This window comes from Amblyomma mixtum, chromosome 10 (assembly GCF_055824585.1).
Source record: "Amblyomma mixtum isolate Tamu chromosome 10, ASM5582458v1, whole genome shotgun sequence".
Taxonomy (NCBI): domain Eukaryota; kingdom Metazoa; phylum Arthropoda; class Arachnida; order Ixodida; family Ixodidae; genus Amblyomma; species Amblyomma mixtum.
Window position 1 is genome coordinate 33289443 of NC_143021.1, and position 20674 is coordinate 33310116.

General features: G+C 47.9%; 1 pseudogene; it reads right to left on the reverse strand.

The window, feature by feature from the left end:
• Positions 1 to 7066: 7066 nt before the first annotated feature.
• Positions 7067 to 8787, reverse strand: LOC149325564 (uncharacterized; annotated as a pseudogene).
• Between the last annotated feature and the right edge of the window lie 11887 nt (positions 8788 to 20674).

The window sequence follows — 20674 nt, forward strand, 5'->3', positions numbered from 1 at the left end:
CTCGACGTTAGTGAGTGCTATGGGTCGATATGCTGCTACCAGTCGTAATCTGTCTGTGTCGTCCGTTTTCGGAATCAGCACAGTATGGGAAGAGCCATAGGACGGAGGCAGTGATATTAGTTTAAAGGCTTCATTAAAGATGACTGTCAAGACCGGGGAAATTACATGCTTAAATTCTTTGTAGAATGCCGCGCTGAACCCGTCCGGTCCAGGCGACTTACCAGGGTTTAAGCTGTCTATTGCTTGCTCAACTTCCAATTGAGTTATCGCCTGCTCTAATCTGTCTTTAGTTTCGTCGTCCAGGCACGGCATCTCGGCCAGAAACGCCTCCTTAAAAGTGACAACGTCTACCGGATGCAATGCGAAAAGCGCCTGGTAATGCTCGAAAAAAGCGGCTTTGATATGATCGATGTCCGTTTTAGAAACACCTCTCCATTCTATTTCGTTTATGTGGTTTCTTTCGGCACGGGCTTTTTCTAAACCAAGCGCTCGTTTCGTTGGCGCTTCCCCTGCGGCCATGTCTTCTGCCCTTGCCCTCACCAGCGCTCCCCGATAACGTTCTTCTTCGATAAGCTGTAACTTTTGTTTGGTTTTCCTTATGTCTTCTATCCATTTACCAGGCGCTCGGCATTCCTGTTTTATCATCTTCTGAAGCAGTGCCTTTAGCTCCATTTCCTCTTTTTTTGCTTCATGACGTATACAGGTGGCTCTATCTATTGCTTTTAATTTTAAAGTTTCTTTAGTGAGCTCCCACTGCTGCCAAACCCTCATGTTACTACTTGGTTCTATTTTTGCTATTTCTTCCCTTACAGCTCGGTTATAAAATTCGTCCTGGAGTAGCTTCTCATTTAACTTCCACATTTCAAATGAAAAACCATTCCCTTTCTTAATGAATCCTATGCAGCATTGAACCAAACAGTGGTCAGAAAATGAAACCGGCACAACTACATAACTATTGCATTTAGGGACCGTTTCCGCGGATGCATAAATTCGGTCTAGCCGTGCGTGACTTGTGCCCTCGAATCGTGTGTACCTTACAGCAAGCGTTCCTTCAAGACACTCTGCTACATCCTCGAGGTTGCAGTTTACAATCATTCGTAACAACACTTCGGTGCTTTTATCCCTGAAACCTCGGACGCTTGTCTTGTCGCGTGCACTAAGGACACAGTTGTAATCGCCCATGACAATCAGCTGTCTGTCTGTGCAAAGCACCATGCTTTCGGTCTCTTCTTCCTAAGTTAAAAGGGCTTCTGCAACTCCGTTTAAAGTCGCCACCCTAAACGTTAGAGGTCTGGCAGGTAAAAGAAAACAAAGCCAGCTGTACCGACTTGTAACGGAGCAAGATATCGATATACTGGCAGTGCAGGAGACCAAAGTCGACGGGGAGGAGGCGACCGGGAGCATGGTGCGACGTTTCACGTCTAGGTATTTTGCCGTCGTTAGCCATGCTGTAGGCACATCGGCTGGCTGTATTCTTTTTGTTAAGAAGTTGCCGGGGATAGAAGTACACGGTCATCATTCGTGCATGTCGGGTCGATACGTGTCCATCGATTTTTCGCTCTGTAACATCGACTGGCGCATTGTTTGTCTGTATGCACCTAATGTGGTTGATGGCCGAGCCGCGTTTTTTGAAAGCGTCGAAGAACGGCTTCGCACGGACCCACTACACCACTGCTGGCATGGCGAAAACTACTTTACATTTCGATGACAAGACTTATGCTATGCTTCCCACTACTTTAGAATTCGACGGTTAGGTGCGAGGACAAATGTTTATTTTAAAGGTATAAGGAGCTGAACTACAGCCGATTGCACTTCCACTGATATTGTGGATCTTGATGTGCTCTGTGATAAGCACTGAAAGATCTGATATTTGTATGTATTTTAATTTTCACAGCGCCTGCACCATTGATCGTAGTACTCTCATTGCGCTTATATTGTTAACTACAGTCGGAGCTCTTGCATGAAAATACCTGGCGTTATTAGCTCAACTAAGCCCAGAAGGCAACATTTGCCTTCTGGCTGAACGTTTGTCCAAGCACATTGGAAACGCCTAACGTCATACTGTTTGGATCGGCGCGGTTTACAACAGGAGGGCACAAGCAGAGAATCAAGGAGAAAAATATTTGAAACAGGCCAAGAGTTTTTTTTATGCGTTGGTTGGGCACTTGTTAATCGCTTGTTCATCCCTTCTTTTCCGCGTGCTTCAAACAGCAAGGCCCACTCTATGAGAGGCACTCATCAGCGGCTATGTGTTTCGCACGAGATTGATGTAAGCTGATACGGTGCATATCGGAGCTCTTGTGTACGCACGAGTGTCGCGTGTCAGTTAAGGTATGCCACATATGTAATAAGTCCATACAAGTCACCTTTCCGTAGCGCGTGAACTACTATATATGCAGCAGATGTGTTCATCTGTGACATTTGTGACGCGTATGAGCTCGTACGCAGCCTATACGCGTTCATACGAGACACATTAATTTGTGACACACATGAACTCGTATGAAGTATATGTGCTGATACGAGGCGCATTTGTCGACACATATGGCTCATATGGTGCCCATATGAGTCAAACGAGGCACATATGAACTCGTATGAAGCCTATATGTGTTCGTATGAGGCACATATACTGACACATATAACTCATATGGGCTGCATACGAGGCAAAGGGAGAGAACGAGTACCGTGGAGGCGCAATGCCTTCGCATTCTTCCAATTCGAGTTCCCGCAGACGATGTAACGTTTTTTTCTTAAGCTATATGTATCTCTTACATAAGCGCATGGTCAGCGCTGTCCTATCATGGAGCAAACGCACGTTACTGTTTACCCATTACTGCAGGTATACTGCAGGTATACTGCAGGTATACTGCAGGTATACTGTACATGCATTAACTGCGACGCCCAAGCACATCAAGGTACAGCGTATTTAACGTTAGAGTCGAGAAGTTATTTTTATAAAATGCTATTTATAGTTTTTGAAATTCAGGCCTGAAAATCGGTGCTGCATGTATGTTTCTCCGACTCGCATTCTTTCATTGCACGACTGGACTTTTTACATTTACACAGAACGAAGACCACAACCTTAAAGGGGGAAATAATCGCATGCATGCATGGAACTTTGCATATTTTAGTTTAAAAAACTGAGATTTAAAAAATCTCACAGGAGGTTATGCGGGTTTTTACGAAGATATCATTATCAAAGCCCCGAACTATATATGCTTATAAATAATTAACAATGTGCGAGCTATATATATATATATATATATCGCGCCTATCGCCGCAATTGAGAAAACTAAGAAGTCACAATAGCAACTGCATGATGCTCCATAGCAGTCGGCACTTCAAAGTTGCGTTGCCTATTGCAGGAATTGGCCAGCTTCTAAATATGGCAAAGTCAATGCAGGGGAAACATTCGAGAAAGTGGTCCAATACTGCCAACTTCTAAAAATGGCTGAGCAAAGGCGGGTGAAACGTCCGAGAAATTGGTCCAATACTACCAACTTCTAAAAATGGCTGAGCCAAGGCGGGGAAAACGTCTGAGAAACTGCTCCAATACTGCCAACTTCTAAAAATGGCTGAGCCAAGGCTGGGAGAACGTCTGAGAAACTGGTCCAATACTGCCAACTTCTAAAAATGGCTGAGCCAAGGCTGGGAGAACAGAGGCAACGCGGGGCCTTCACAGGGCTGTCGTTTGCCAACTCAGATCCTACATTGGACCGATGTCATGTGCTGCTTGGGAAAGTGCTTTAAAACTGCCGGGCACAGCAGTGTTTTCGTGTAAGGACGGAGTAGTGTGCGTTCCTCCGTCTTTGTAAGGCCCCTATAGGGCTTAGGATAAATTGCATGGCCGGGTTGGTTTAATTCAGCAGTTTGCCGAAAAGTGACGGCCGGATTGGGTTCAGGATCCGTTTAGCAAGGGTCTGAAGGCGTTACCCGGAGAGTGAGCGCGCAGGCGGCGGCATCTGCCGTTTCATTGCCTTTGAGGCCCACGTGAGCAGGAGCCCATACGATCGTTCGAGACGCGGGGGCCCCGAGGTAGTCGCTATTTTGAAGGATACGATACGCAAAGAAAGGAATGTATCGCTGTTGAAGATTTCTGCAGGCCCCTCTCGAGTCGGTAATGATGATTCGCGAGTCCTGGTCTGCGGCTGCTAGTGCAATGGCGACCTCGTCCGAATATGTTATGTCTTGAGCTCGGAACGTTAGGCCGTTCACCACGACGTTTTGGTAGACGACTGCGGCCGTGTACCACCCCCCATGGTGAAGGCCGGAGGCGTCCACGTAGAAGATTCCGTGTTTGTTTCCATAGTGGCGGGTCAGTGGCTCCGTCCGCACAAGGCGTCTGCCATTGTGGTCGTCACGTGTCAGTTTGGCCGGAAGAGGACGCACGTGTAGGGCGTATCTCCAAACTTCGGGGATGCGTTCGCGCTCTTCCGTTAGTGTTAGGTGGTGGATGTGTAGCCGGGCTAATAGGCGGCGTCCCGACGGCGTCTTTGAAAGTCTTGTGTATTGATTGGTCAAGTGTGCCTCCCGGAGCTCCGCGAAAGTGTTTACCATTCCCAGGCCCATGAGACGCTGGTTAGACGTGTTCACCGGGAGATCGAGGGCACGCTTGTACATCTTTCTGAGAATCACCTCGAGGGCGTTCTGGTCAATCTTGCGCAAGTGAAGGTAAGGAGTCGAGTAGAGTACTCGGCTGGTCACGAAAGCATACGCCAGCCGCAAGGCGTCTTTGCGCCGCAACCCCCCGCGTTTGTTGGAAACCCGGCGGACCATTCTGCCAACCTGGTCCCCCACCTTGCGCAGTTTGGCCAGTGTTGTATGAACCCGTCGATATTTGTGGATAAAGAGACCAAGTACTCTAATCTCATCGTGTTCGGGGATCGGGCACTGGCCAGAGATAGTTCAATTTTGGTGGTGCACTTAGGCGACGGGCGAATGTGCACAAATTCGGATTTGGACGGGGAGCCTTGAAGGCCACAGCGGCGGGCGTAGGCGTCTACGATCTCCGAAGCTTTTTGCAGGTTGGCTTCAATGTCTCCAACCGATCCATGTTTGGCGCAGATGGTTATGTCGTCAGCATACAGCTCATGCTGGACGCCTTCGACCTGCGCTAGCTGAGCAGGGAGTTTCATCATGGCCAAATTGAAAAGTAACGGCGAGAGGACCGCGCCCTGTAGTGTTCCTCTCGTTCCCATTTGATAGGGGCCGTGTTCTTCGTCTTGAATTCGGATGAGAGATTGTCGATCCGAGAGAAATTGCTTGATATACTGAGAGGTGTTATGTCCACAGTTGGTCTGGGAGAGATGTTGCAGGATAATTTCATGTGTGATGTTGTCGAAAGCACTCTTCAAGTCTAGGGCGAGTACTGCCTTATCGTTGAAGGGGTATTCGACAGGGTTCAGTATTTCTAGATGGAGTTGAAGCAGAACGTCCTGCGCAGACCGATGCGGGCGGAAACCGAACATGGTGTCTGCGAATGCATTTTGGTTTTCCAGAAACCCAGACAGCCTGTCCCGCACCATGGTCTCCATCAGCTTTCCCGCACAAGACGTGAGGGAGATGGGGCGGAGGTTGTCTGTGTTTATGGCTTTGCCGGCTTTCGGAATGAAAGTTACCAGCGAGGTCTTCCATTCTATCGGGAGGGTTGCCTCACGAAGCCAGATTGAGTTGATGAAAGCGAGGAGGGTTTCGTAGGCGGAGTCGGGAAAATTGGCAAGCAGTTTCACAGCTATCTTGTCCCGGCCCGCTGCCGTTCCTCGTTTCATTTTGCCAGGGCCGCCTTCAGGTCGTGCAGCTGGAACGGCTGATCCAGCTCCGCGTTCTCTGAACCTGCATACGAGTACGCGGGCCCTCGGGGGTCCTGTTGAGTGCAAAGATACTGGTCGCGAAGTTTCCACGCTAATTTTGAAGTATTGCCGTCGAAGCTATGAATAGCTTGTTGGAGATGTTTTTGTGTCTCGGCGCGAGTTTGAGTCGGGTCAATCAGGGCGCGGAAGAGGCGCCACGTGCCCCGGCTAGACATTTGTCTGGCCGCCGTGTTACAGCGGTTCACCCAGTTCGAGTCAACGTGTTGGGCCGCGTACTCTGCCGCTCACTGAGTCAGCTCGGCGATATGAATTTTAAGCTTTCTATTATGTTTTTTGCGGCGCCATCTGCGCACAAGGCCGTGCCGCGGCTCCCAGAGGTGCAGGAGGTGGTTGTCTACTTCCGGCGTTGCCTCCGAGAGTTGGATTAGAGTGTCCGTCGAACGAAGGTGTGTAACCAATCCTTGTGTCCATGCGCGGTATCCTTGTTCGTGGATAGAAGCCGAATTGAGGTAGCTTTGTCGGAACTTATTCCAGTCAGGGAGCCGGGCTTGTGCAGGGGGTCTTGCCAATGGTTTAATCCTTACGGTGGTATTGATAAGGCAGTGGTCACTACCGAGGGTTTCCTCCGTGTTGGCCCACCCTGCGTGTGTAATGTTCTTGGTAAAGGTAAGGTCCGGACACGTATCCCGGGTCACGGAGTTACCCATCCGCGTTGCATATGCAGGGTCGGTGTGGAGAGTAAGGCCCAGCGCGGACGTAAGTTCCGCTAGTTTGCGTCCTCGCTTCTCCTCACGCTCGTAACCCCAAAGCGTACTGTGGCCATTGAAATCGCCCACAGTTACAAGGGGGTTCCTGCCCGCAGCATTTAGAGCGCGGCTAAAGAGTGCTGCGAACGTGACATTTGTGAGTCTGGGGGAACAGTAGATGTTGAGTACGTGGAGTGGTGCATCGCGTTTCATGAGCGGAAGGAGTGTCACCATCACGTACGAGTATTCAGTGCGAAGTTCCAAGTCGACTACATTAGCTGTATAATTTTTATGCACACAGACGCACGAAGAGGGGTCCTGCTGAAAGGTGATGTAATTTGTAAGGGTTGCGCCGCTCCCTGGCTCCTGGAGGGCAACCCCCGCCGAAGCGAGTCGTGGGTTGAAAGGAAAAGTCTGAGATCCGCCCGCTTTGCGCGAGAGTAGAAGCTCCGACAGTTCCACTGGACAATTTGGACGGGGGTGGCCGAATTGGTTCTTCTGGAGCGCCTGATATTAGGGCTGCTCGCCATAGTCATTTAGGTTAAGGACGGGTTGCAGTGGCGCTGCTCCGAAGCCAGCACTCGCGGCGAAGGAAGCGTCCTCCACACCGGAGGGCGAGCAGCTGTCGTCGTCGTCTACCTCAGGGGTGCACCTCGGAGGTTTGAGAAGGCGTCCGGATACGTCCTTGTAGGGACCACCGGGCCTGTGAGAGGGGCGCGAGGAATGCGCAGTTTGTTGGGAGATCTTTGCGGGGATTGACTCTTGCAATTTGGAGATGGCGTTGACCACCATTGAGATTTGGTTTTCTATGGCGGCGAATCGGTCGTCTATTGCCCCGAAGCGGGCCTCGAAATGGCCTTGCAATGCGGCCTCAGCGCTTGTTGGCGCCTTCGGCGCCACGAGCTCACTCTCCATCTCAGCCGCGGGAGGACAAGGGGGAGAATGTAGCTGGTGCATTTTAGTTTCCAATTCGTTAATTTTCTTTAGCAGCATCTCGTTTTGGGCCATGAGTGCTGCTATTTGATATTGCTCGGCGCTGCGCGCCTCAGGGAGGGGAGTGAGAAGGGGGGAGGAAGAAGCAGCCCCGCTCGATCCACTCACCAGGTGTCCGGTTTTGACGATGACTGCCCAGGTCGACGATCGTTTTCCAGCACCTCCGGGAGGTGGCGCCAGATTCTCGGTGTTGGAGGTTGGAGGCCCAAGATGGCGGCTTTTCTTCTTGGGCGCCGATTTCTTTTTCTTGCCCATTTGGGCAGCCATTTTTGGTGTGCGATATTTTCCCACACAGTCGCGTGAGTTGGTGCCATAGGCGGCACCGCACACAGAACACCGAGGTACACAGTTGTGAGGGGTCCGCACCCCCTCCACTAGCGGAGCTTGGAGTCCGCAGAGTCCACACATGTCCGGCTGCAGGTTCCGACATGCATCCGCGCGATGCCCAACGGCCCCACACTGGCTGCAGGCTGGGATAGTTTTGTAATAATTTTTCACAGACACGACCATGTTGTTATAGTGCACGTACCGGGGCTTCTCCTTACCCTCGAAGGTGATGCGTGCCTTGTTGGATGTTCCAAATTTCCGGACTTGCACGATAGTGCCGGTGCGCCAGCACACTCGTTGTTGAAGACTTTCTGTGGTGTCCGTGTTACGGACCACGATCACACCGTGGCACGTGCTGCCGCCGTCTTGTCCCAGGTAACCCTGTAGCTTGAGCAATCCCTCCTCGGTATTAACTGCAAAGTCCCCGATGAGCCGGTCAGCCGCCTCAATGTCCGAGGTATGCACGATGATGATGTTTTGGTCTCGCGAGGGCAGAACGGAGATGGCTCTTGTCCGTGCCGGCCCGAGGTGCGCCGAAATAGCGGTACCGTAGCCGGTTTCCGTGAGCGCCTCGTGAAGGGAAACATGTTCTCTGGGCTTTATGACTACAACGTAGTCTTCAGGAGCGGGTTTGGGCATCTGACGCGGCTTCCACTTCGTGAACGCCTTGTCCTTGCCTCCCGTGGCGCGCGTCGCGGGAGCTTTGATGTTTCCGACCGATGCGACAGCGGCCGCACGGCGCCGAGCGCCGCCATCCGGGCTTTGTCGTGGGAGCGGCGTGCAGCCGCTTGAAGCAAATTTTGGGTCCGAATTTTGGGAGAAACCGTCAAATTTGGGTCGCCGACGGTGGGGACCGAGGTCCACGCCATCGCCTCAGGGTCATAGCCGCGTAAATGAAGCGCGGAGTTCTCCATTTTTTACTCGGCGGGTCGAGTCCAACCGGCCGAGCGTTGGCGTTGTCGTTAGGCTCAACGACGCTGCCGACGCGGTCGCTCGAAAATCAGCCGTAAATTTGGAGAAAATGGGCGCACCTTGACGAATATGGTATCCAGTTGTTCCGCTCGAGGTTCCGGATCCGCCAGTTTTCCGGGGTAGGATGAGTTGGTTCGCGGCCCCAGCCGAAAACTGGCGGAGCCGAAACACACACGTCTCCTCACGTCGCGCGCTCAGACGCGTCCCCTATCGTGACAGATTGCGCCACGCCAAGCATACCGAGCGACGCGCGCTACCGCGGTGACGTAGCTTCTGGATAGTCGCCTTGGAACCGTTAGCAGAGTGGACAGAGTGCTATGCAGCCTCATTGTTATGCCAGAGCTTTCAAACAGTTGCTGCAAACCTCGTTAAAAAGGATTTGCTCACGGCCCCAGCACGACTGCGTATTGTTGTATGGTGTCAAATGCTTGTTAGCTACGAGCCGCTGGCCTTGCGCCGGTTAACGGAGACAAACTCGGAAAGGGCAATAGCAGCTCCGGTCATTCAGCCGTATATACACAGAAGCTCGCTGGTCCTTTGGGAGAAGTATTGGCTGGGTGACCCAGTAAAAAACAGACCACTCCAGTTACCATCGTTCGATTGAAAAAAGAAACTCACCGAAGACTCGTTCAGCATTGTGACTTCAAAGCACCCATACTAAATGCCTACCTACCTTCAAACAGGGTTGAATAATAATGGTTTAATTATTACTGTGAAATTCCTGTCAGTACCTCTAGTTCTAAATTTAATCTGACATGAAATGGAACTCGATGAGAAACAACAAGCATTAAACAGAAATTAAAATAACCAGCATTTTCGTAAATATACATAAGAAGAAATACGCGACATTACTGCTCTCCAACCGGTCATGAGCTTTGTGACCCAGCAAACTACTTTCTTTCAGGCACATTTGCACTCATAAGTTGGGTTTAACCAGATTTTTAATGATATTTTTTGGGTACAACAATTCGAGAAACCATGTTTTACCAAAAACCAAGGGTCCTATACAGTGCATCAAAAACCCAGAACTGTGCATCTAAGAAACACTACGGCCTCTTAAATAGGCAAGACTGAATGCTGGGCCTGATGGTATGGCATGCTAAGGAATTTTTTTACCAGCCAAAGACGAGGCATACACAAGGGAGAACCACACAGGACAAGGGCTGGTAAAAGCCCTAGTACTGTGTGGTTCTTTCTTGTGTATGCGCCATCATTGGCTGGTAAAAAAATTCTTCCATACGTCTCCAGTGGCCTGTGTCCTCCACAAACTGCAGGATCCCTGTCCGCTACTAATCAAATTTCACTACTTCACCTGGCTCGGACTCCCACTGCCCTTCTCAAACTTTGGAATCCTGGTGCCTTAGTAGGTCATCAGCTGTTGCTTGTATTATATTCGCTTTAGTACCACACCCTGCAGGGTGAAACTGCTGAATTTTGTACTTTCAAGCGGTTCGTGTAGCATGCAAGTGGCTTGCATGACGAATAGGCGTAAATATTGCCTAGTGGATTTGCGATGTCACAACAACAGCTGCACCCAGCTATCATTTCGTGGAGCAGCACAATGGCCTTCATTTTTAAAGTGGGTAAGTGTTCAGCATTTTGTTTCAAACATGAGTGCGAAGGGAAGATTTTTTATATTGCAAGAAAAGGATCAAATTAGAAGCACACCGCACATTGCAACAGAGCCCCATGGACATTACAAAACCCTGCCATCCTTACTTTATCTCTACCAGATAACAAAATCCAGAAATCTTCAAATACCTTGGCTGATACAGACATGCATGCATTTGAGCACCGTAGATTTTCGCTTAAGCCAAACTTTAGTAAATCAGTATCTCAAAATATCAGGCAAAAGTAATAGCAGTGAAGATTGGCAGAGTATTCCAGTGAATCAGTGCCTCATACGGAATGTTATGGAAACAAAGGCAAGTTTATGAGCTTCGTTTGTGCATGACCTTGCGCAGTCTATGCACATAAGAGAAGTTTGCCTTGAAAACATATTTACCACTGCAGGACACAGCACTTTGGCGCCAGGTAGCAGATTACAAAAGAAATCTGCACAGATAGGGCAATAAGTAATGTCAGAGTCGTTGAATGCAGACCTTACTAGTCAGGCTATATCTCTCCGAGCTTCAAATATTTGCGCATGACACTATACGGCAGATACAACTAGCAAAGCAATGGAGAGAGACAGAAAGTTCTCTAATGAAATGAAAAATAATATTTTTCTGCCATTTAAGAACAACGACCTGTAACTCAGCATGGGCCAATACAAATGAAGGAAAAACGAAAAGAAAGAGGCACAAAAAATTGTTAATGTTTATAAAATAAATATAAATTTACACATAATTTCAGATATGAGGTAGCCATTCTTTTTTTTTGGTTTTATGGGGTTTAACATCATAAAGCAGTGCAGGCTATGCGCTGGCCCTATGAAGGACTCTGATAATTTGACCCCGAGTTTCTTTAGGTGTGCTGCTATCGCATATCGTCTCTGTCGTAATGAGACCATCATGGCTGGAATCGAACCTGCGTCTTTGGGGTCAGTAGTGGAGCACCATAACCATTCAGCCACCACGACGGCTCCCATTTAGAGTGACATGCATCAAAGCGGTGACTAACGGGGTTGCGCACTTCATAGAGAGTGCGCAATGATGAGAAGGTTTTAGAGTTTTGTCTAGTCTATCATTGCCATATAATTAGAGATAAAAATTTATTTAGAGCATATGCTGCTTAAAGTGGTCTAAGGGACCTAAAAGAAAGCAATATGTTCATAAAGTGAAGGCGAGAAACGCCTGCTGTCAACGACCAATGCACAATCCAAGAGGACAGTCAGCTGTTAAAAAAGTATGCCCTGCCCATGTCCATTCATGATTTCAGCTAAGATTTTAATTAACATTTTTTACCAACCCATGAAACTCTCTCCCCATCTCTTAGCAGTAAACCAACGACCGTTCTTTCAGTGGTCGACTACTATGTTCTCAATATTAAGCCTTTTACAGTGTACAACAGTTTGCCTGACCGCTTTGCAGAGGCAAAGAAGTTTAATTTTTTTCTTATTGAGCATAATGCAAGGTGCTGTTCGCAATTTCTGCGTGCCTGCCTAAGGTATAAAACGCCACTCCCAACCACTTCTCTCAAATTATATCTGTTCAGGACCTGGCTCAGATGTACTCCGTTATCACTTCTAGTGCATCACTGCCTATCACAAAATGTTCTTCCTTTTTCATATTGTTGAATATTCCTTCAGCTCTCCTCATTTATACACAATGTATTTGTGTCCTCAGTCATGAACTACAATTCCTCAGCGCTTGTACTATGGCAATCAATAACAAGAAATGAAATGCACTAAACTTCATAAGTATACATGTTTCCCAAATCAACGCACTGTCAGACAGAGAGGGTCACCTGATCTAGCATCGTCACATCTCATTCACTGTAGGTGCGTTCTGCAAAATAACTGACCGTTGATTTCAGGCCACTGCAGCCAAAACTGCACTTGTGACCAGAGTCATACTCTAGGATTTAAGAATTCGCTTTCTGCAATAATCATCACACAAACATACTCACTAAGCCTTCTTGTCATGGAAGGAGTCTGGCATCGACAACACTTTAAGGATGTGGTGTTTATCCCTCATCAATGCCGACTCGTGAACACATGCAGTGCAATACATTACTCTTTCTGCTCGACATGTGGATAAAACAGAGAGAGGCACTCAGCTTGTTGTCTCATCGGGGACAGGTTTTCACCCGCCAGCTATGTGCCAAGGCCTGGCTGGGCAACTGCCCAAATTCTCGGTGTCACTCCTTACAAAGCCTTTCACACAACTGAACACTTGGCCATCGTTAGTGCTGCTTTAGTCAGTCTAGACTGACGGCAGACGGTTTCGGAGCATGACAGACCGGTGCAAAGTCGTCATGATCCAGCAACTAGCCCAGCGATCCCCAAATGCTTCGTCAAGAAGCACGGAGTGTTGAGAGGTGATTACGACAATATTTCAACCTAGTATGGTTAAAACGGCCCATAGGCCAATATTTAAAATTATATCTTACACTCAGCACCTGTGACTGAAACTTGTTAGATTGTATCTGCTTATAGGCAGTAAAGAAATTAAAATTTTTAGTGTTTAAACTTTCGGCCTCTAACCCTTTAAACAACAGCAAGACAACAGCTGGTTAGGCTAAGAGATCAACAGAGAAGTGATAAACACTAGATGCGGAGAACAGATAAGCAATACCACACTAAAAACCTGGTAGGATTCCAAAAGGAGATGAGTGCATCAATGGGTGGCAGACAGATGGCTGAATGAGATTAAGAAATCTGTGGACAAAGGGTGATAGCAGCTGCCAAAGGACAGGGTTAACTGTAGATCAACTGGGAAAGCATTTTCCTGTACTGATTTTGACGGCAGGTCCACGCGGCCAACAAAATCAACTCGAGGAGTGGGGTGCGTATCATGCGACTGAATATCAATAGCCAGTGAAATGGAACCAGCACCATGGACTGCGCATGCGGAAAAGGAGACACATTTTAGCTCAACCTTGAGTGGCAGTCTGCTGCACTTTTAAACAGCAAAGCTCTCAAGTGCGGCAGCACTGGCACTTTTTCTTTTAATGGCATGAGGGTCCTCGTGAGGGTTCAAACCAACCTTTGTGTTGCATCAAATGTGTTAATTGCGAGCTATGTTTGCCTAAAGGGGGGGGGGGGGCGCATTTAACATGGCCGTTATTTCCTTGCATTCGTCAAAACAATACAAAGTACATTTTATAACATGCTTAACGACTATTATTTCTTTCTACTGAATGAGTTCGACGTAATAAGGTAGCAATTACTCATTAACGCCCTCCCGAGCGCAGCCAAGCGGCTACAAAAGGAAGCTATGCAGCTTGCTGAGAAACTTCGCAGTTAAAGAAAAATTCGTCCTTGTCCGGGTTTCGAACCGGGACTACAGCTTCACCGCAGCAGTCGCTCTACAGATTGATCTAACCTGGACGGCAAGCTTATGGTAGGGCGAGAGCGAATTGGTCAGTAACTCAAATTGGGAACTGTGTTGGTCATATTAGGACCTCTAAAACAGGGGACCAACACAGTTCCTACTTCATGTTACATTACTGAATGACATTTTGGTCTATGTACCAGAAATACCAGCAAAGCATCATAGTAATAAGGAATAAACGAATATTTTGGCCCTTTTAGAGGACACATATGCATAAGAGGCAACAGGTGTGCAATAGTCACTGCACCTGAAGCAGTCTCAGCTCCATTATGTTAGCAGCAGCAGTGTAAAAAGCTACGTGAGCGGCAATATTTCATACAGATCATGTAATTCTAGTAATTACATTCATGTAATTTATGATCTGGTTCATGTAATTATAAAGTGAGGCACTACTGTTAAGTGCACGTATGGTTCTGCATGCATTTCTAAACACAGCTGTGAGCCTATGAATAAATACTTTTCTAAATAGGTAGGAAAGGTATGCACGTGAACAGCTGAGGAGAGATGGCACAGTCTAAGGCACGAAGCATGCATGGCCTAGCAGATGCTGGTAGCTGAAAACTGCAAATAAATATGTCTAGAGCAACTGTTGTCAGCCGCCATAACAATGTCATGAATGACAAGAGAAGAAATTGTCTACTGCTTCCGACACTAAAATAAGGTATTGATATAGGAACACAAAAGCAATGAGATGGCCCATTACAAAAGAAATTAACAGATTGTATGTGGTGCACACATATGCATTCTTTTAGTACATTTACATCACAATCATAATCACACTGAACGATGAGCTGGCTGGAATACCACTGTATTTCTACGCATGATGAAAAGAGCATAACTATTCGAATATAGCATCCGCAGGCCTTAGTTAATTACTATTAGGGCGCCTTGCACTAGCGTCTAAGTTATTCTTAAGTTGAGCGTAGCAAACAGTCGATCAGTCTTCCTTGCATAAATGAGAAGAGAGAATGCAAAAGGCACTCATTCATTAGCAAGAAGCCCGATATCTGTCCGCCATAGCTTCGCATGACACGCAAATTGGAAGCGCAAAAAATCGCGCAAAGAAATAAAAATTGCAAAAAATCTGTCTACAGGCAATGCATCTAGGGGCAAGACAAAAAAAAATATCGAAGAACACTGCTGAATGTGGTGCAGGGAGGTTTGTGAGTAGGTTCCGGTGCCTGGGAATAGTTGCAACTGCGGAGAATAGCCGGCAGCACAGCAGATGGGAGTCAACCAAGAATAAATGAGATAAAGTGAAAATGAATAACAAAGCATCACCAATGGCGAACGATTTGAAAGCAGGCCGCACATCCGAGGAATATAGCAAACAGCTTCAAATCCCAAACATGTGTGCAGTTGCATCCTCAACAGTTCTCTGGGCTCCGAAGTTGAGGAAACATCAGCGCCTACAGCTCGGGGAAGACGCAAGAACGATCGAACTTTGACGTAATGCTGTCTCAATTATTGTTCCAATCGAGACGCACAGATAAAGAATTTTCAAATGACTCGGCAAGGAATATGCCCTAATCTTTCACATGCGATCACTGTCTCCGAAAAAAATTGTATGCAAATATTAAGATGTAAGAACTAATCCGATGAGTACCAACACCGAGAAAAATCGTCCGTTGTCTGTTCGCTGCTGGCCTAGTGCGAGTACTCCGTCATGTGGCACGGCCGCTCATCGTCTTCTTCTACGTAGCACACATCAATCCGATAGTTGCCAGCGGCGAGCAAAATCGTTCATTGTCAGTTCCCTTGTGTGTTCGCAGCTGGCCTGGTGACAGCGCTCCGTCCCGCGGCGCTGCTCACTCATCATCGTCTTCTACTTAGTACTAATTCATACTGTTCGAATGTAGTAAACATTGTCTGTATTTTTTTGCAGCGCTAGCAAGCGACCGCATAACACTCCTCTGATATCTGGTGGCATTTTTATTTACCACGACACCTGAGTACTAAACGCAGATAGAGCCTATGGAGCAACCCTTGTGGCGCAGGCTATACGTCCGTTCTTTTCTGGCAATCCATTAAAGCTGAGGCACGGCGACTGCCTCCAATGCCATCCCTAATAGCTGCATACCAATGACGCGTGTGAATAGAGATCAGTAGTATAGAAGCGTAGAGCGGGTCTCACCGATCATGCGGTTCATCCAGGCTTAGTAAAACCGCGCAGTCTTCTTCATTGCCTTTCCACATGACAAGATTCCGACCCCTCTGCTTTCTTCGTGGCTTTACCCGTTCAAACTCACCAATGTTGACATGGCGTAATTATCGTTGTTGGCTTCCAAAACAAACATCTGTTCTTCATACATATGCGCCGCACGAGCACTCAAACAAACCGCGCCGAAGGCTGCGGTTTTGCCTTTGGTTTTGCGTGTTGAAAAAAAGCAAACTACAAACGCGCGTTTTTTGATTGCTCAAATGGGAATTGTGTTCACAACAAAAACATACGAAATTTCTAAGTTTATTTTTGATTACTTCTTTATATGAAATAGATACTTTTGCTGGCGTGTCGTTTGCAGAAGCTACGATCCTGTGATCCCATCCCCCAGACTTAGGGTGCCCCTCATGTCCTAGCAGACGACGGCGCCGATGACGCTCTAGGCGAATTGCAATTTCATTTGATGCCAGCTAAAACTACTTAATTGCTATAAAAAGAGTGAAGAAATGCACCGTATCTCAAGCTGGTGAATATCAAGGATATGTTCGACGCGAGCGGCAGGACGGAAAGCAGCTGCGATGCATTACTTTGCGCGACACTGTCTTGCTCGGAGGAGATCTACATGAAACTGAGAGCTTAATTGTGACCCGTACAAGCAGATTTCTTTCATGTGAACTGCGTTAGGAAACTACATCGATACTTGCGCCACACTTTAGCTCATATGCAACAGCGGCTTGCACTCGCCGCTTCCTGTTCGCGTGTACCTTCACAAGCGAAAGCCCACATGGAAGCCAATAGAAGCAACTGTGTTTTCGAGTTGAAATTGTCCCCAGAATTACGAGCAGCTGCTTTAGCACGTACTCAAATTGAAGTCCTCAGCCAGTGCGTCACCAACGACGACGACGGCGTCGAGGACGAGCTTAAGAACAGCCTTAACGTGGCCGCAACGCAGCCGGTATCTCAAGCATGTGTGCGCTAAAAATGGGCTCAGTCGCAGGCCAGTCGCTAGCTGCTCGATTTGCGTGCGCAATACGCAAGCCACTGAGCCAATACGTACCGTGCTTTTTTCGGCAACGACGCCTACCGCGGACGCACCGGGCGACAAACTGCGCGCCGTTGCCTGGCTGCCCTTGTGGTCGCTAAGCCTAGCCGATTTCACATCGATGTCATAGTTGAGTGCGCTTCAGAACTGGCTAGCACTGAGGCGCTACTCTCGGTACATTTTTACTGTGAACCCAGCGTCAGAGCGCAATAAGGATAAACTTCGTTTCCGCGACCCTTTCAGGAGCGTACCTAGCAGAGGCCAGGCGAGCTGCAATGCAGCATCAGCAAAGAGGCTACGGGAGGAAATTTTTATTCCTGTTTTCGCTTCTATGAACCACTCGGTATTAGCTAACTATACTCTGTCCCAGAGCTTAGTATGAACGTGAGCAAACAGTAGCAGTTAAACTCTCAAAAAACTACCTGACCAAAATTTTTTTGCTTCGATCGTGTTTCGAAGTTGCGCGGCCGCACCGGGCTCTAAACAAAGTACGAGGGCTGTAATCTTAACTGGCGATCATCTACAGCGTGTCTAAGGCACAGCGCTAATAGCGCTTGCCGCTTTGCCTGCGCAGTTGTACTCTTTGCCAACTTAAATGGCGCTAGCTGACTACGCGCAGATATTATAGGAAATACCAGCGCGCACTCTGGTGTAGTTTCAAGTGATAGATCATTCCTATTGCTTTCTAATCTCTTCTTTCTTTCCTAAGCTTCGTGTGCCGATATTTGACCCGGATTATGATTCCTGTCCTCTTGCAGTACTTTGCACCGGCCACACAAGTATGTAGGAAAACTTGTCATGTTAGCAATGCCAACGGCACAAGCAAGGCGATTTTTAGCAGCATCGACATGATTCAGCCATTCATGCAACTGCCCATCCAGGAACGTCATCTGAGCACACAATACGCATCGACCACCAGTGTGCGCCCTCTGCAACGAGGAAATACAGCTGCAGACGGGAACAGTGTGCCCGAGCAGGATACAAAGATAGTCGATGCGCAGCGGTGCCGTAGCGCCCCATAAGCGCCGCAGAATGCCGACGTCCCGGGGTGCTCTGCGTCGCTTTATTCGCGCAAATAAGCATAATGCTGGGTTCGTTATGAATTAGAAAATGTCACAATATGTAGCGCAACTGACGCCATCACCCGGTTATTTCACAAGCAAGCGGCGGCTAGTCGCCACGATTTTATACGCTCGCACCTCCGAGTGTCAGGATACAACGCCGTTGACTGCACAAGGGTTATCATTGCGCCGTTTTCTATGCAAATGTTTCGAATTGGAGCCGCTGAGCGAAAACACATGCAGATGTCATGTTCAGAGCGTAGCCAGAGAGCGGCCCAGGATGCATTTTAACTACGCACAAAAATTAGATGGAGCGCTCCGTAGTGTCCCTTTATGGGCTTTCGATCAAAGAAAAAAAAAGGAAACAAAAAGAGGCTCCGCGATTGTGACCAATCGTCCAGCTAGTCATTCACCGGCGTCTATGCAGCTCTGCCGCCATTTGTGGCTTTGGCAGAACCGTTCACCGAGATTTATCTAAACGCATACCATGCCGCCTGTACAGGCGGTATTTCGAAACAGGGTTTACCCCCCAGGGCATAGCGGGATCTACGGAGCCTCTCCCAGGACTGCTCCCCACGAACAAACCGGTCGCCAGGTTGGGGAGCGCCTGTACCCATCCGGTGGGTATCCGTCGGTGGGTTTCGAACCTGCCACCTCCCGCAACTGAGGCGGACGACCAAACCACTAGGCCACGGCTGCGGTGATAACACGGTCAAGTTAGACAGTCATTTAACGGCAGTTGCCCGAGATCTTCGTGATTCCTTATCTTTTGCCGAATTGAAGTACAATATTCTTTGCAGGCCAGACTGAGAAGGTATTCACTCCTGTTCACTTCCGTTGCGACTGCTGGGCGATTATGGCAGCCGGCTGTGCAACTATTCTTGCAAAATCAAGGCTCTGCGCTTTAGTACTGGCTGTTTCCTCTGGCGTCTGCTGCTGACGTTTAGATCCCGGTGTCCTGATTGGGGCAGAGAATTTTTTTTTCAAGCCCTATTACTGCAGAGGTTATGTAGAAGGCAACAGAAATTCATAAAACCGGTCTACCTTACAGAGTTTAGGCAAAGTTTAACAATTTTATTCTTTGATTCCCGTTTGAAAACGACAGAAATAATGCCTACGTTGCCAATACCAGCATCCACAGGCACTTTCGAAAAGACGCAGGAGCAATTACAGCACAGCATATAACAAGATCCACGAAGACCACGGAGAGAACATTTTAGGGTGTTTCTTTTATTTCTTTGAGCATTTTCTGCCTCTTTCGGCATCCTGTTTGTTCTGAGGGGGGATGTCAGTTCATCATGGTAAAAAAATTAACTTTGTATAGCGTTATTTCATGCGATTGGAAACCTTCCCTATAACGTATAAATTACATTTGTCAGTCATTAAGCAATACATAAGAAAACTGGTTATTAGAAGGTTGCACCTTGACGAAAACTTTATTAGAGCATGCAAACCTATAGCCCTGCGCCTCACCCGTGCAACTTGTGCACTTAGCCACGAAGAGAACGAACCGGACACTGTCGCGTCAGGTGGGCTCGCGCTGGGCTAGTTTTTATTGTTCTTTCATTACTGGCAGCGGTGAGCAGAGTAAAAATGGTAGGTTCTTCCTTCACACCTCGCTTCCTTCGAGGCTCGTTTATTTGGCACGGAACTTTGAGCAGGCAGCCCGGTGATGGACGGACGAAGAGAAAAGGGAGACAAAGGAACAGGTCTTTCATAACATTTAAAAACTGTGCAGAAACGAATCTACGAAGCCGAAACGGTGACTACACTACCAAAGCTGTTACAAAAGAAAGGCTCTAGCTCAAAGCTCATTCTTCAAGGCTTCTAGGAACCCGGGGCCTGTCTACATCGCAGCGTGAAGGCTGGCTTAGAACTGCATAACGAGATGCATCATGACCTTAAATAACATAGTTCGAAATTTCCAGAAGACAGCGAGGCGCTGAGAGGGAGAGGAGGTGTCGCTGCACACGTTAAGCTAAGTCTTGCTTCCCCTGTCTTCTCAACAGGGCTGGAATTCTCTCGAAAATCTGTCCGCGCTCATCCCGATTCGCCAATGACGCGTGGGGAGGAGGCCTTGGCACCTGCGCTGAGATGCTCTTAAAGACAGCCGCGCGCGCCTTCAGGAATGTTCGCAAAAATTCTTTTTCTCTTCATTTTTCAGTCCGTGCTGCAAATGCTTTCCAATCGCTTTAGCGGCCTTACGCTATATTTCTGTAGAATTTCTGCGTAATAAAAATATAAAGACGCAAAAAGTTGTAGAGGTGAGTTTCGAAGGCAGGAATTTCTCATGAGAAGCGAGTAGCCATGACGAACATTTTTTTCTTCATTACCAGGCTCTGGTGAAGCACGAGATTTCGCAAACACAAGAAACACTACATACCAACTAAGAAAAGCCGAAACACCACGCAGAACAGGGTTTGTATATACACAAAAAAACATCTGGCGACTTTGTAATTAGACGGACACAGGGTGGTTGCAGCTTATTAAGATTCGTGCGGATATAACGAGGGCTATTCTTTGGAGAGCCGCAGGGAAGTTTCCGCCGCCTTTTTTTGCTTTGCTACA